The sequence below is a fragment of the Agelaius phoeniceus genome, chromosome Z, assembly GCF_051311805.1.
Source record: "Agelaius phoeniceus isolate bAgePho1 chromosome Z, bAgePho1.hap1, whole genome shotgun sequence".
Lineage (NCBI taxonomy): Eukaryota > Metazoa > Chordata > Aves > Passeriformes > Icteridae > Agelaius > Agelaius phoeniceus.
The window spans coordinates 83,436,002-83,453,809 of NC_135303.1; positions in this window are offsets into that span (position 1 = coordinate 83,436,002).

Below are 17,808 nucleotides of genomic sequence, written 5' to 3' on the forward strand. Positions count from 1 at the left end.
CAAAACTGAAAAAAGCCCTTGAGAGTTTAATATATATATTTTTTTTTTTGCTCATTGGAACTTAGAAGACTGTCCAGGAGGTGATGTTCCAACTGTATTAAAATAGAGGAGAGCATTAGGATGTAGGGAGAGTGTGAGTGGAACAGTCTGAATGTGTAACCTGCAAAAGCACCAAGGAAAGGAGCTCAGGGGATCCAGATATGCATTTATGATCCATTCAGCCTAGGCAGCTGCTGGTCAATAGAAATCCATGAAATTTCCAGAGCGAGCATACAGAACTGAGAAGCTGGTTAAAAAATTCTCATGTCAGATTTTGGTTTAACTCTTTCAAAGCACTCATTTTAAACTTTTTTTTTTTCTTGCTTTTCCACTCTGTTTTATAATTTCTCAGTAAAACAGCTGGAGAAAGCTACTTTTCCTGGGATGATGGAAATAGTATTGAGAAACATAACTGTTTGGCTTTAGATCACTGAGTTGAACTGGAAGGAACAAAGTCTGTCAAAATTCAGTGACGGTTCCAGGCTGCATATAGAACTCATTAGTAGCTTCAGTTTTATTCTCAGTTGCACAAAGATAAAAAATACCACTACCATGACTTAAGCCTTTTATTGGCAATCCCAACAGAACAAGATAGGTCAAGCTTGGAAGCAAATGAGTGGGGTGGGGTGGAATGGGGGAAATTTCCTCTCAGTCCTACAGGTGCACTATCTAAGCCAGTGCTGCAGCACATGGAGGAGGCAATAATAGCAGATTTGTGCTGCCAGAACACCAGATGGATCTCCTCTGAGATTAACCAAAAGACAGAAATTAATGTTTGAATGCCCTGAAAACTCTTCATTTAAAGATAGCAGACCTTCAGCATCTGTCACCAGAATTCTTGAGTCCTCCCAGGCCTCCAGTGGGTCCCAGGAAGGTAAAACAGAACAAACTGTCAATGGAGTAATCCTGTCCAGGCCCAGAGTGAAGCAGAGCACGAGGCACAGTGCACCTTCATTGTGTTTGACAAAAGGAACACTTTCAGCACATTTTTATCGGTGCCTGGTTTTTATTTCCTCATTTGTAAGGTTCCTGATATTAAGTTCATCTTAAGGCAAACATTCACTGTGCACTGATAACAAACTGGAGACACTTTGCTTTTGATAGTGATAAAGTAACCCCTTTCTTCCATAAAACACACAAAAACATATTTATTTAGCTAAGTTTTCCTAGGAATTAATCTTATTTGTCTTACAGTGTACAAGGAACAAAACTCTTCATTAAGGTACAGTTAAGAAAATTCAATATAAAACTTTTGTGTGTGACATTGGGAAATCTCTGAATCACTTCCAACACTGCTATCAAGACAGAAAGGCAAACGCTGAATGTTTTTCATGTGACAGGTCCCTCTTTACATCTTAATAACTTGCTGTGTCATTTTAAAACAAGTGGTCATTTAATACGTAGAGTAAAATGTTTGAATTTTAGTTATTGGAATGAAAGAGAGAGAATTGCAGTGATCAAATCGCTGGCTGAATTTTGTTATTTTATTTTCTGTTTCACAGTTTGTTGTTCACAGACTGCTATTTCCAGGAATGCATCCATTGAAAATCATTCCAAAATTGTGAAACTATTCTAATTCAAAAAGTTTTTGAACCCAGAGGGATTTTTCAATGAGGACAGTATAGTAAGTATTTAATACTAGTATCCAAGTGATCAAATGCCTATCTTATTTTAAAATAATCATAATAAATATTTATACACACTTTACATCTGAGTTTGCTTATATTTAAATGGAACTAGAAAATAACAGTTTTGGTCTAATTCTTGATTCAGCATAGACAGGAATTAATTTTCCTTAATTTTTTAAAATTTTCTCTAGGTGTTCTTAGTTATTACTCCTTAAAATATGATTCCTTGAGAGAAAAGTCCAGAGAAACAAAAGAAATATGTGATTGTTTAATTCAGTTCACAATTCAAAAGAAATGTTCATTATTTTAGGGACAAAATAAAAAAACCAAACCAGATAATTTTACTGAATTCTTATTGAAAAGATCTCTTTTACTGACATATTTTATCTAATACTACTTATTTAAGAAAATAAAGGTGCTTTATGGCAGCTCTATTTCCAACTCTATGGCATTAGAGTGCTTGCCAAGTTTTTCTTGGCTAACATTATGGATAATTATTTTTCAACTGTGTGCATTTTAGCACTTGAACCACAATATTTACCTACATAACTACTACGGAGAGAGTAGAAGTTTCCTCAAATCAGTGTGGCTGAGTCATTTTTGTGATCAAAAGCTGTAATGGTAAGAAACCAATATAAATGATAGCTATTTCAAATGTACAGATATTCAGATCTGCTGGAAGCACTGAGTTATGCTTTCATACAATTCACATTGATGTTACCAAGAACCCAGCGCAGAACATTTCTTTAATTCTTGATGTTTTAACAAGTTGACAGTAAACCTGATGTTTAGTGCTATTAGCAATCTCTATGCTACAGCAGGGTTGGGTTTTGTGCTCTAGAAGAGGCTGATTAGTTCTTCAGAGTCCCCTGCATGGCTGTCTGCAGTGCTCTTTGCTCTTTGCAGTGCTAATGCAAGCTATACCAGCACCTTGAAGTTCAGAGCCTTTCCCTTTCCATACCTTAATCCTGAGGGATGAAAATGACTGCCCCTAATGACCTTATTTGCCTGCTGTATCGAGGTTATATATGATTTCCCCACCTTCATGGTATCCTACAGAGGGAGTAATGAATATCCAGCTTTTTAAGAAAGAGGCAGTAGCTACTTCCCAGCAGCTCTCAAGTGCTTAGATTAAGTAGTCTCCCATAGAGCACAAGACTCTTATTTAATGTTTGCATCTGGTTTATTTGAAAACCACTGACACAACTTTTCTGTGTCCTAGGAACGTGTTCAAGTGGGATTTCAAACATTGGGGTTGTTGTAGTAGAGAGGTGTGCCTGTGTTCTGTATTAGTTACCACAGCTGCACTGTGGCTTGTGCACCAAAGTTGCCAATGCACCAATCCGTGTGATCGATCAGAAACAGATTCTCATTCCTTTTGAATGAACCCATTATTTATCAAAGGGTTAACAAGGGTTTTGCTAAACAATTTCTGGAGTATTCTCTATAAATCTCTCTTTTTAGTTTTCTGTTTGGTTGTCTGAATCTTGTGCTGGGAAACGGGAAGGAAATTTAGCCTGAAAAGAGGAGCAGTGCATGGTTTCACTACTGTAGCCAGACCTCAGGGTACTTCTTATGACTCTTTCCCTACCTCTGATAGGTGAGTGATGTGTTCTTTGTCCAGCCAGCATCTAAAAGCTTCTCTACTTACACAGACCCATTCCAGTTTTGAACCCCAGTGAATCCCAATTCAGTGCTGTGGAACCCAGGCAGCCTTGGGTGGCCCAATTGTAGATTACAAGAAATATAGGAGAGGACAGGAATATTTTGCACAGAGTATTCTTGTTCCCAAATTTGAAGGAAAACCTGGGAAGACAAGAGGTCAGATTTCTGCTATCATTAATCATTTGTGCTAGAATCCACAACCTCTCTATGATTTATTTGCACTCTCTAAAAGAGAGGAAAGTTGTCCAAATAATCATGATCCTGATCCAATGATGTTGTAATTCCCTACAAGTCAATCTGCAAACTGAATCTGGATTTTATATTTATGTAGGGATTCACATAATAGGTTTATATAATTTCATTAGCCAGCTAGTTCCCTCTTTATGAAGCAGGGTGAACAAAACAAACAAAAATAGCCCAACTCTGTTTGCTTTTTGATGTGTTGGCAGCCTGGGACACTTTTACACCACAAATAAACACTCCCTAGAGACAGATCTCAGAATGGTCCAGCCTAAAAAAGCCTAGGGCAAAGGTTCAGGTTCTCATAGTTGTTTGTTGGTGCTTCTATTTTGCAATATTTGAGAAAGGCAAAATCACAACAGAGCAGTAGAAATCTGTTTACTTGTTCAGTTCTCTCATCTGCTTTGGATGCTCCGGCTGGCAGGTCCTTGGAGCTGTGTGAAAAGGTGACCAATTCCTGCAGCAAAAAAGGCTCTTTTTTTTTTTTTTTTTCTGAAAGTTCAGTAATGCAAGTTTGGAAAAGAAATCATTTTGCACACACATCAGCCTCATACAAAGATAATGGCTCAACTCCAGGCCTGTTGCTGTCCATTTGGTGGGGCCAGCTGTCCTGATCATGCTGCCCTGGAATTGGGGTGCCTAAGTGGGTAAATACTGTCCAGACTGCATGGTTGGGATGGGTAAAAAACTGCGAAGAGCTCTTCACATCCATGAAATAGGTGCATCCAATCTAATTAACATTGTGACATTAATTAATTCTGAGAGGTAATAATGTCTCCTGGGACAATGGTTTCTCTTTTGGCTTGTTGGTATCATAATGGTGTTGCAAGGGGACAGTCATTAGACTAGTGTTCCAGCTTCTGGAGAGTTTAATCATCACAACATTCTGAAGATAACAGAAAATGTTTCTGACACATTCCATGCTTTCACTTCTGAAATGCAGAACAGTACTCACTGCAGACATTGTCTCATGAGGGTTTTCTTCATGAGCAGCTCTGAGCAGTCATTCTGTCATTCTGTCCCTTCTGCTCTTCAATCTCATGCTTCTGGGCTGGTACTCTGAAGAAAAAGTAGCTTGTTGAGTTTGCTGGGACAGCCTAGAGATAAAATATTTTGTGGACAAGTGTTGAGGCTGAGAATATCAGCTTCACAGTGATTTTTGACATGGCTTTCCCCAGAACACCACTGTCCTGACAAGCTGATAATAAATCATTGTTCTTGGTGACAAAACCAGCCATTCCACGAAAAAACAGCACAGAATTTATTGTCTAACCTTGATGATCCCAGAGGATTTATTGTCCTCTTCTCTTTATTGGGCTCTCCTTGTTTTTCCCTTCAGCTCTGAACTCTCCACGGTCTCTGCCAGCATCTGAGACACCTCATGCCAGCACTGAGACATCGGACGGCCTGGCTCTTCTGCAGCCACCACTGCGTCCCTCCCTCGCCGCCTGCTCCCTTCCTCAGCAAGCATCTGCTCCTGCAGGAGCCGGCGGTGCTGGGGTGTGGGAGCCGCTGGAAGCACCGGGGCTGTCCGTCCGAGCGCGGCTGGAGCCGCAGGAGCCGCTGCCCGCGGGGAGCCCCGGGGCCGAGACACCGACCCAGAGAACACCCACCCCAGCCAAAGCCGGGCTCTTGGCACCTCTGTGACTGCCGAAGGAGTTACACAGCTTGGAACAAAAAAGCGTTTTTAAGGCTAAGTGGGGAGAAGGAGGCTTTTGCCTACCTAAAACTTACCATGCACTGTAGGCACAGACATTTACGTTTTAGTGGTGATGGGGATACTTTTGTTTTCCAATGTTCATGTGCTCTAACAAGAGAGAATTACTGGGAATGAATAACTAGCTGGAAAAATGTGGCCAAGGTAAAACCTTTCAGGTCCATTCATGCCTGTGAATTAATTTAGCTTTCCCTTTTATGATCTTAAGTTATGAAATGGTCATGCAAAGCATTACTAGCTAAAGAGAGCCAAGAGACAGTCTATTATGCCAAACACTAATCACTAGACAGTAATTAGGCTGTCAGTTACAAAACACAGCATTTGTGGTATTTCCAAATTAATCAACAGTCCATGCCATATGTCAAAAACAGGGATTGGTTCAGACAGGTAAGAGCCTCTTCCTTTGACAGTTGCCAGCTTAACTTCTGAGCAAATTAAAACCTTGTGCCATTGTGCCAATGAGTCTTGGTTTGTCAGAAGATCTTACAGAGACATTCTTGGTGCAGGCCCACAGATAATGAAAGAAAAATTTCCTAAGAATACAACAGAGATTTTCCTCCTGATTTTCAACAAAAAGGCAGATTATTACTCATCTCATTATTTGAGACCTCAGGACATTCCTTTAACACATGCGTGAGCAGAAGTTAAATAACATCACAACATCCTGAAGAGTTTAGTGAAGTTTGTTTTATGGCTTTTTTGGATGTGAGGTGTTTATTAAGTCAAGCATTTTTGAACAGTCACCATGAAAGTCATGCAACAGGATCCATTTTGAGGGTTAAAATAGTAATTCAAAGGTTCACTAGATTAGGACCCCAAGTACACTTAGCTGTCCATGTTCCCATACATTTTGCTCCAAGGCTTAAGGTAAATTTTTACTCACATTTACTCATAATTACCTACAGTTGCCCAGAGCCTGCTTACTGGGAGAGGTAGAAAATTAAGATGCACATAAATCATTGTACTCATTAACATTGTTTTACTAGCATAAACATAGATAAAGAAAACACTTATGTTCAAATGCAGAAACAGTAGCTGATGCTACCTGGATGATGTAAGCAAAACCAGGGATATTTTACATTCAAACATGCCATCTTGGTCTCCCACAGCAGCTTGGTTGTGGCTGAACTGTCCAGCCTGACAGGAGGAAAAACATCTCATATCTGCATAACTAACCATTGCAGCTGCAGGTACTTGACATGCTGCTGAGGAAACCTCTGGTTTTACAGAGTAAGAATTATTTACTGAAGACATCAGTGCAAAATTGTCTGTGGTGAAAAACTGGTGCTATAATGGGCAGAAAATCCCCATGGTCCTTCCTCAGTGCAGAGTGTACCTTAATAAATAACAGGAATGTTTCCCAGATTGATAAAAGCCAGCACAAATGCTTTGGCAATTGTTGCTGGGAACAGCCAGCTCACCCACCGTGCCATTTTTGAGGCTAACAGGTCCAGCTCCAAGTACAAGCAAGCTGCAGAACGGTGTGAGAAATTTTACTGCTTTGCACCAAGGCCAGCACCAGTTGCTGGTGATTCTGTGCTTCTCAGAAGCATTTATTTGGTGAAGCAATTGCTCAGACATTCAGACACTATACAGGCATTTGGGGATTTCTTCTCTTTGTGAGCACACCTTTTGTTTTGTGTATCAACCTATCTAGAGTCTGGCTAAGCTTAGGCAGCTGTTTGGCCAGTACATGCAAGCAGATTTTATGAAATCCCAGATAAATAGGGAGCAGTAAATACTGCAAAGGACAGAGAATACTACTCAAATATTTACTGAAATTGAAAACATAACAGCAAAGCAAGACTTTTTAATAACATTTAAACAGCCTCAATATCAGCACATGTAGGTGTTTTGCAGAGGTGAAATGCACTTAGACTCACAGCACTGTTTAGTTACAAAGAGTTATATTGCCTCATTTTCCACAGAGCTGGAAAGTGAACACAGAATTCTCAAATCTTTTACTAGTATCATAAGCCATCATTCTGCTATTATAACCAGAAACATACAGTGCAAGCAATTCTGGGAAATTACTTACTGCCAAATGAGGACAAAAGGAGAAACATGTAGGAACAAAGAAAGAAAGTTACCATGAAAAAAGATCCTGAAAGAGACAGAGATAAGATAGGTATTTAATATGATTTTCCAGTGCAATATGGTAGTAAGAAAAACTTATTTACAAGCTACAATAATAAGGGCAATAGGTCATGGGGAAGAGAGGTTGTATAACCCTGTCTGTAGGGTTATGGTGAGACCATTGCTAAAAATACTTTTGGTTTTGAGCAACTTACTATAAGGGTGATTGTGCCAAACTGGAACAGACTCAGATAACAACAAAACAATTATTAAGTGACTGGATTTATGAGGAAGGATAAAGCAACTAAATATATACATAATTTGGCTATGAGATATCTAAGGGGAGACATTCATTGTCTGTTAGTAAAATATTTGAAAAGTTAAATGTCAAAGAGGCTGAAAAAGCATATGAATTATTTAGTGAGATATTAAGAGGATGCAATTATAGCTCATGAAATAGTCTCCAGTGACAGTGCCTGAGAAAGGGCCTCAACCATGTAATGCAGCAATGGTCTTTGGTCTTGCTGCCACATTATCTGCTGCAGGTTTATTGAGAGGACATGTATGTAGGCCAGGGAGCAGAGAGGCATTACAGGCAATTTCACTCAAAAATTAATTTGTGGCAAATTACATGCAATTTACACTCTGGGTGGACAAACAAAAAAGCATGATTTATAAATGTCAACTCTCAAGTCCTTGTAGAAACAAGGTGTTTGGTATAAGGACTCTAGCTATCAAAAATTGGAAGTTTCTGTGCAGGTTCCATATTCATTGTGAACTCCAATATTAGCCTGTTACTGTTTTATATATGCAGAAAGTACATATGCAGTGCAACTAAATGAATTTAAACGGCTCAGTGAATTTAAAAGAATCCTGCCTACTGGATTTTCCAGCATGAGAGAGAAACCTCCAGCGGTTTTTCTTTTGTTTCCATGTGAGATGCATGAAACTACACAAACACAGAGACCCCAAACTAATTTAATCCCCTTCATTCCCTGGAAAAAAGCATAGAAAAACTTTGGAGAGCTTTGGTTCTGCTAAAAAAATAGACTTCATCCATTTCCGCTGTGCTGTTACGGTTTTTATCTGTGGTGTTTTGTATGGAAGTTGCCAAACAACATCTGTGTTGCTCATGAAAAACAAATGAAAATGTTTTCAATTTGTTTAGATCAGCAAAAATATATTTTCACATTAAATAGTTCTTGTTCTAGCAGCTATCTGATGAAGAATTGAGTGACAAACACATGAGTCAGAATTGCTCCTGGCATTTTGCTGCCTTAGGTAAAATACCAGCCCAAATACCCATTCAATTTTTTATCATGTTTGACAAGTCAATTTAAGAGTGCTTTCTATCCAGGCAGAATTTGTCTTTTTGATTTTGCTGTGCTTTCTGCTCTTATCCCATTGTCTTCAATCACCTTCATGCTTCAGCATGTCCCTTTGTTCATGTTATGCTCATTTACTAAGGATATTTAAATCATTTTTGCCATTCAGCCTCTCTTCATGCATTTCCTTTCTTTCCCTTCCCGTGCACTGTTCTACTGGAGTCCCATATATACTGGTCCATGCCATCCCAGTTGTCACACTTTGACAATTAAAGAGCCTTAAGGCTCATGAATGCACATACCCTTGAAGGAAAGGGCCCTTAACAGAGCACCTTGGTAGTTTTAAGGCTTGCAGTGGAGAAGAAAAGTACAAAGATAGATAAAGAGGGAGAAAAGGCACTAGTTTCAACTGCAAAACTTCCTTTGTTCTGTTTGTATGTGATTTTAATGATTCTTTATTAGTGTATTTTAGTATCTGTAGCTTTTCCATCCTATCTTTGAACTGCTGCTGCCCCAAATCTGAAAGCAGAGAAGACCTTACAGTCCAATATGCCAGGGCCAGATGAGCACTCTGTCTTTCACTTTTAAATAAGCAGGAAGGACCATCCACATAAGTTTCCTAACCTTGGTTCTGCAGGATTAGCTCAGACATGACTGAGACAGATCCTTAACACACAAATGTTGTACTTTGGAACAGGTTTGAATTAGATTTTGGCAGAAAAACTCCATCTGGTCCCAAAGGATTTCAGTTTAGTAAAAGCATCCAGGCTCCTGGTCTAGAAGAAAAGGGTGTGAGACAGGTGTGACAGTAGAAAGCTTTAATGTTAAGTCCTGTTTTAAACTTCAAGTCAAGGGCCTGAAATTTATGTGTCCTTCAAACAAGGGAGCTTTCCAAGCTGTCCCAAAAAGCTGCAGTTCCTGCAATTCCTGTAAAAGGGTCAGAAATGGATGAAACAAGAATATGTTCCTTTCCTGTCCTTTGCTAGGAAGCTTCCCCTGTGAAACCTGTCAAACTGAAGTAACCATTTGGAACAGATCTCCACAAAGAGCTCAAGTTTACATTAAGATTCAGGAACATTTCAAAGAACAGGAGGTGAGATATACATATAGTATACATTTATGCATATGCATACACATTTATATATGCATATTAACACACAATAAACATTCATTAAACCTTTTGAGTACTCATATTTATTAAGAAAGTGTAGTTTAAAATTGAAGAAGATGGTACATTCAGTCAGGATTCTTCTCTTAATGTTTTGTCCTGCTTGTTTCCAAGGATCATTTTTCTCAGTGTGCCTTCTACTGTTTCCAGAAAGTGTTTTTAAGAAGACGTCTTGTGTGAAAGTGAGACCTTAAAATTGTCACATAACCATATTCAGACTGTTTAGGGAAACTCTGAAACCTGATGCATGAGAAATAGTATGCAAACTGATTATACAGAAACTGGAAAAATATCCAGGAGTATGGGAGTGTAGGCATATTTTCCTAGCACCATGGAGGCACTTAAGCATGGTTTAGATGGCATGTGTTACCCCTTGATTTAGTTTTAGAAACATACTCAAGAAAATGTGAGGCCTCCCCAGGACACACCAATTTTTGGTTTTGCAGTTGCAGCTGTCCACAGAGATTAAGGAACTTGGATCAGTTCCAACCTTCATTTACACATGTTGGAATAGCAAAATCCTGTTTGCTGTGTCAGGTGATGGTGCCTTTAAATAAATGCACTAATTTGTGTCCTAAGTGTTGGCATTTAATTTGTGTCCTAAGTGTTGGCATTGAGGTGAGGATAGAAATAATAGAGGAACATAGGCAATATTATGCTTCCTTCCTGTTTTTAATTTAGCTGTTACAGTAAGCTTTGAATATGAAAATGCATATATGACTTTCATTTCAATATGAGACCTGGATCCTGAACACTGCTTCCAGCTGAGCAGGTTCCTGCAGCCTCCAGAAGCCTGAGAAACCAACAGGAGAACACCAAACAGTCAAGGGTGTGATCTTGTATCATTCTCCACAGCTCAATAAATGAGGCACAGGTATTTTATACATTCAGAAGAAACAAAATTTACCATACAACTCCTAATACATCCCAAAGGAAAAGAATAGGGCAAGGCAAGGGCACTGGGCCTGTTGATTTTGCCAATGTGAATAGACTTTGCTCCTGGGAACAACTCTGTTGTCCTCAGCAGAAGGGAAGTACCCTGCAGCAGCTGAAGAATGCAAGAGATTTTTTGGAAATCTTTTTCATTGTTAGTGGTGTTCAAGTTGTATTTTAAACCCTGTATTATAAAAAAACAAATAAATGTCCCAATCAAAACTTCACCAGGCACAAATCTTCGTTGAATCTATTATCAAAAAACAACCAGTTAGAGGTCAGCTGCAGAAAGTTCCTTGCTACTGGTCCCAAACACGCCTGCAACAAAACAGGGGCTGTATAAAACATTGTTCTGCTTACCAGCAGGTACCATCAACTATTAAATTCTCAGCACTGTTAATGACATCTCCAGGGACCATGACTTAGGTCAACAGCTTGGCAGGAGGTGCTGGCAAATGTTAAATCAACAGCAATCAAAACTACAAAACCAACATGCTTGCTACCATCAAATTTAAAAGAGAACTTATTGTGCCTCAAACACAGCAGCAGGTTTAATAGAAAAGTAGACATGTTTATGGTTTCAGATTTACAACAAGACTTATAAAGACCTTATTACTCAGAATCCAGTCTGCTGCCCTAGAAACTAAGAATGTTACTTTGTTGAGAAGAAGGATCTGTTGACACAAATGTCTTCCCTAGCCTTGCCATTGTGGTTAACCAAAATACATTTACTAGTGAGAAGGTAAATAAAAGCAAACAAGATGCGTCTTATACCACAATACAGTAAAGTTCAAACTGACCAAGATTAATGCTATGACATAAATATGCCTAATGTTTATGGAATTTTTCTAGGAGCTGCTTGCCCTGTTAGGCTTAACGTCTTACATGAGACCTACTGAATGGGAATGTGTTTTAGGTATTACACATACTTAAAGACCTCATCAAAAATATTCAGAGGAGCTGCCATGAATACCACAGTTAACCACGCTGCAAATAAAATGGGTCATGGTTTACTCTTAGATTAACATGAATAAATCAATCTTGTCCCATATAGTATATGTACACAGAAAAATTAACTGATAATTGAAGTGATAACACTATTGGAACCAGGGCTGTATAAATATAAATCAACTGCACAGACTGCACTGAAAAACACAATAGCTCTTTAATCTGCAAGAGAACAGAGAAAGTGGGAAATCCAGCTCTGGCATCTGAGCTTCTGCTCAGGGAGGCAGGGTCTTGCACAACTGCTTCTCTAGTAAGTAACCAAAAGCATGCCCAGCATCATCTGATGCTAAAGGAGAAACTCCAGGCCACAAAAAGCTGGATGGGCTTAGATTAGTCTTAGATTGCTCTGCTGCCATGCAATAAAATCCTCATTTTTGTCTTCCTCCTATATGGAAGAAAAGAAAGACAAAAAGACTGAGAGGGAAACTACTGAGAAGGAAATAAGGCCATAGTGTATCCATTTCAGTGCACAGTCTCAGACTGAATCAGGTTGGTTTGCAAGCAAAGAAATCTTTAAAGGCACTTTCCTTTCATCTGAATTTGGGTTTTGTTAAATTCATATTTTAAGAGTCATTAATTCTATTTTTAAAATTAAGCTTCAAACCATAAAAAAGAAAGTAGAAGACCAGCCCCCAGTGGCTTTAAACAACATCTGTTATTAAGTCTTGCATATCTATGTAAGTAGAGCTATAGCATTAAAATGAGCTTGTTTTCTCACTACACCTCTGAACAAGCCTGGAGCCTCACATCAAAAGTGCTACAATTAGTATGAAAACAAAAACCAGTCAGCAGCTGTTGAAGGAAGGAAAAAAGATAAAAGGTGAAAGGATTAAGATCATGTGAGTGCACAGTAAGGCTGTAGTTTACACTGAGTCACAAATCAGCATGGAAAGGGCAAATTTTGCTCAGAGATCACAGATTCCTTCAGGGAAGATCCCCACAGTGCAGCTGTAATTTGTGACAGTGCAACAAAATCACTCAGTGGAATAATGCTGTCAAGTAGTAGTTTTCCATCTCCATAGAAAAAGTGCCAGGCTCTGATTTCCACAGCTTCTCCCTCCTTTTTCTGGCATTTTGCTTTCTTGGTGGTGGCAAAGGTAGCACAATCTTTCCAGTCACTCTCTATTTAACAATATTGTGCAAAATCTTGTGAAACAGCATTTCTTACATTACATTCTGAGAGAATGAGGGCTCAGGAGATGGTTAGACACATGGCTCAGTTGGGGAAGATCAGCCCTGCCCTGAGATTCTCCCATGACTCCCATGTTTAGACAAAGCACTGCAAACACTCCTTGCCCTCACCTTCACCAGGTAAACCAGATTAATTTTGTTAGAAATGCTCACATGGCTGGGTATTGTATGTGAGCTAAAGCCTGATCACTTCTGGAAAGTCTCCAAGAAGGAATTAAATGGTTTGCTGACTATGCCTGAGCATCCTGATTTCCAGCTGTACCTTTCCTCACTGAAAAGCTTTCCATTTGACCCACAGAGTTTCTCTGTCATTTGTTGCAAAAAATGAGGTAAGCTAAAAGGAGGGAGATAGAGGCAGTATTCACAGTAGTTGAACCATGTTTCCATGGGGGCTTTCCAAAGGTCTGGTATCAGCCACGCTTTTGAATTGAATCCAGAATTACACAAGCTTTCCAACCTTCCAAAATTCTGCTGCCGGAACACACTCACCAGCTACTCATCCACAGACCACTGGCTGGTGAAGTCCTCTCCAACTTAATGGAGTTTCTCAGTAGGTCAACGTGATTGTAAGGCCACACTCCATGCTTTTTGAAACTGTTCTGGATCTGGGAACATTCTTGAGATATAGAAGTGCATTTGTTTTAATTTAGGGCAAATTTGGGAGAGAATTTTTAAAGGGGTGCTGTTAGATAAGCAGATTTAATTGGCTTTTTTAAATTGGTTCTGGAGAAAATATTTTTAAAGAAAAGTGGAAAAAACCTGTTTATTAAACAATAAAACCTAAACAATATTAAACAATAAAACTTCTTGCTGCTTTAAAAGAGATGACAAATTTAGAAAAGGGGTTTTTTTGGGTTGTACCTTAGCTTATTTAGTATTTTGTTAGTTTTATTAGTTTTTTTTTGGCACTGGAATTGTTGCAGTTTAGGCCTGGCTTGGTGGGCCACAGGTGCAATTAACACCCAGTGTTCTTTTGGGTGTTCAGTTCAGAGCAGATTTAAACAAGTCTAAAGATAAGAGAAGAAAAAAACAAAACCACAGTCCAGAGAACTTTTTTGCTTCAGCTAGCTAAAACTAACTAAAAGCAAAGGAGAGCTCTGTCCTGCTGTCTGTCCATCTGCAGACAACGCAGTCCAGGAGCAGGAATGGAGAGGAGTGAGTGCAGTGTCTGAAAACAAACTGCTGCTTCTTCTCTCCCCCCTTCATTCTGCAACAAGCCTTAAAGGTGCAAAACTTATTATTCAGCATAAACAGAACAAGACAATTGAAAATAAATGCATCATATAGTCAACCCAAAACAAGAAGGAGAAAAAAAATACCACTCCTGTGTTCAAGAAGGGCAATAAAGAGAATCTGGAGAACTACAGGCTACTCAACCTCAACTAGTCCCTGAGAAGGGGAGGGAACAAGAACCTTCCTATCAAGGTCAGAATACTGTGTCAATTAAAGTATGGAAAAAAAAAATATCAGATAAAATAATAGCAGGTAACTTCATTGAGACAGTATTTAACTCAGGAAATCCTTAGCCACAACAATTCAGAGGCACAGAGTAATCTTTAGGGAAGATCAGCCTATGCAGACAATTCTTACACTCTCATCACAAGTGTTTGCAGAATCACAAAATCAATGAGGTTGGAAAAGGCTTCTGAGCTTATCAAGTCCTACCTCTGACTGAACACCACCATCTCAATGAGACCCATGGCATGTCCAGTTTTTCCCTTCCCAGGTAGCCCATTCCAGTGCCTAATTACCCTTTCTGTGAAGAAATTCCTCCTAATTCACTATTCCTTTCTGTCCCAGACATGATAGCATGGCATTTCTGACATAGTTTATCCCTATTTACAAGCCATCTCAACTGAAATAGGAAATGGCTTATCAAGATAATGCTCTGAGTTACTGTTCCTTGAAAAATGATAAATAGATAAAGATGAATCAAAATCTAATAAGTAAATTATAGTTTAAATTGATAATGTCAGAGAGAAAAAATGGAGCATTTTTATACTGAAATTGGAAAATAAAAAGAGTTAAAAACATTTTATTTCAAATTTTGGCAATAGAATTTATTTTTTGAGATTTAAAATAACCCTTCCAAAAATAAGGGTGTAGGTGTAGATTTTTCTGTAGTGTTCACATGGCAGAGTAATCACCATGCTTTTAAAATTTTTCTTCAGAGACCTTAATTTTCTTTGAATCCTGCAGGTAAAGTGCCTGCATCCACTCTACAGATATGTTTAAAAAGCATTTCAGGCTTTCAGGTACTTCTGGGATTTTACAGTGATCACGAGTTCTCCCTTGTAAAGGAAGTGGAGCAGTGGACTGTAGGTGATAGTACATGGGCATAAAAATTTACTGTGGAGGTGAGGGGTTTGGGTATTATGATTTTGCCTAATAGGTCTGTGATTTGGGAGTTGGTACAGTTCACAATTGTCCTTTTTAAATGACTGTACAATGCACATTTTTCGTATACAAATAGAAAGTATTTGTTACAGTGAAGGACAACTTTAGGATATTGGTCACACATCGCTTACTTACTGAGGGAGCAGGATGAATTTTAGAGAGAAAGATGAAACATTTGTAGAGGTATTAATCTGCAAAGGCAAGACCAGCTGGAACCCTGAGCATATTCCATAATAAGAAGAGGGAATGCATGTGCACAGCCTGAAACTCCACATACCACCTAGATGGAAGGGTACCAGCCAGACAGATGCTAGAAGGAGAGGCCTTTCTTTGATAGGTCAGCTATAGATTTTCTTCCATTTCTCCAGCTGTGTCCTTAAAAGCACTTTTAGCTATGCTGGCTCCTTTGTGATGCTTTGATTTGTGTTTTGTCTTGACTTGTCTTGAGATTATCATGATTCAAAGTACGTAGAGAATGAAAATAATGGAGTCTTGCAATAAAGCAAGACTCTGGGACATGTTAGTGTGTGTCCTAATTCCTGTGCACATCATAGAGGTAATGCTGCATCTCCCATTTGGACTTTAACAGATAAGGTGAAAAGCAAATAAAATAGGACAGGGTGTGGTGGTGGAAGCAGAAGTGTCTTCCAGCAAATGATGCTGATACTCAATGCACATTAAGGGACATGGACAGAGTGTCCCACTTGTCAGATCAATTTTTGTTTTTCTCTGCTGTAAAAATGGGAAATCCAAATTAATATTATTTCATCAAGAAAAAAAAAATCAGGGTTTTTTCATAACAAGAGGGACTCTATCCAGCTACTGACTGAACATGACTCAGATTAACCAAGGTGCCACCCCTTAAAATAAATCTGTACCTAGTCTGAAGAACTTCCTTTGCAGCCTGAGTCAGAGCAAATAAGTTTCAAGCCATGACAGCACAACTGTTTCATAGCCACATAGCCCATTTACTCAGTTACTAGCCTCCATTTTCTGTTACTCATTAACATTCACAAAAAATAAAATTTTTTTCATAAATGGCATTTTCTTTTTCATAAAACTCTTTGTAGCAGTAAAGGGTTATGTATCAAGAAGGTGCTTGACCATTCACTATTTTGTGTCTGTGCTCTGAAGACTGCAAGAGATTCCAGCTTGTTTCTTGGTATAATTAAAACTGGGTTGATATCCATGACCATTAAAAGGATTCCTTAACTTTAGGACTGTTCTCAGTTTTGTTTTGAAATTACTCACGTATTCCTACATTAAACAAGTGTAACAAAATCTGTTTCTCTTTTGTTATTTTGAAAGAGAGACTAAAATTATCCAGTGTTGGAATGAAGAATGTTTTAATTATCATATGAATTTTTACTGATTTTTTTTTATGCTTCTCCAACGGGGAGGTAAGAGCACCACCAAGTCAAACTAAATACATTAATCAGGATGTAAAGGCTCAGGTCAGCAGCCCAAATTCTCAGTACTGCTCTCCTGTGTTACCGGCAGATGTCTCTCTGTCAGCTTCTCCCTCTGTCTTTCCTCTCATCAAAAAATCCCCATTTGAACACTGTGCTGTGAAAAGATGCCTGGCATTTTTCATTGCCACCTGCTAATCTATGTCTACATCCAAGTGATTTTGAAAGAAATTCAAAGAATCTGGTTTGTCTAGATTATTTTAAAATGTAAAACAAAAATTTTCTTTTTTTTAAACAGTCAAACTACAGTAACTAATTCAACATTAGTTAGTGCATCTTCAGCTTGAATGTCTACATGGTACTTATGAATTAATGTACCAGATTAAGTACTTATTAACGAGATTAAGTACTAATTAACCAGAAGCACATCCCAATTGATACTGGGAAAAACAGAGTTGATACAAAAGAAGAAAAAACCTATGATAACAGTGGCTCTGAATTTCACATAATATCAATGCACTATCTAATTAAAAAAAAAAAAAATCAGAATCAGGACCAGAATGCAAATACCTTTCATTCTAGTGCTAATTATCCTTAACAAAATTGCCTGAACGAAAAGCTTCTACTAACCAATAGCAGAAATACCTCTTTTTTATGACATCTAATCTAAACAACTTGTCTTTTTGTTTAAGACTGTATTTCTTTGTCCTGTCACTATCTGCTATGCAAAAGTCACTCTCCATCTTTTTTAAGCCCGCTGAACTACTGGATGGTGAGGTTTCCCTGGAGCCCTCTTTACTTCCAGCTCTCTCAGCCTGTCTTCATTAGAAGAGTGGTTTCAGCCCTTGTATCATCTTCGTGGTCCTCCTCTGGACACAATCCCAGCAGGTTAACATCCTTCTTGTGTTGAGGACGCCACAGCTGGAATCACAGAGCCATGGAATCCTTTAGGATCAGAAAGGTGTGACCGACAGTCACCCATCACTGTCAGAGATGCAGGAGCCCCATGGGG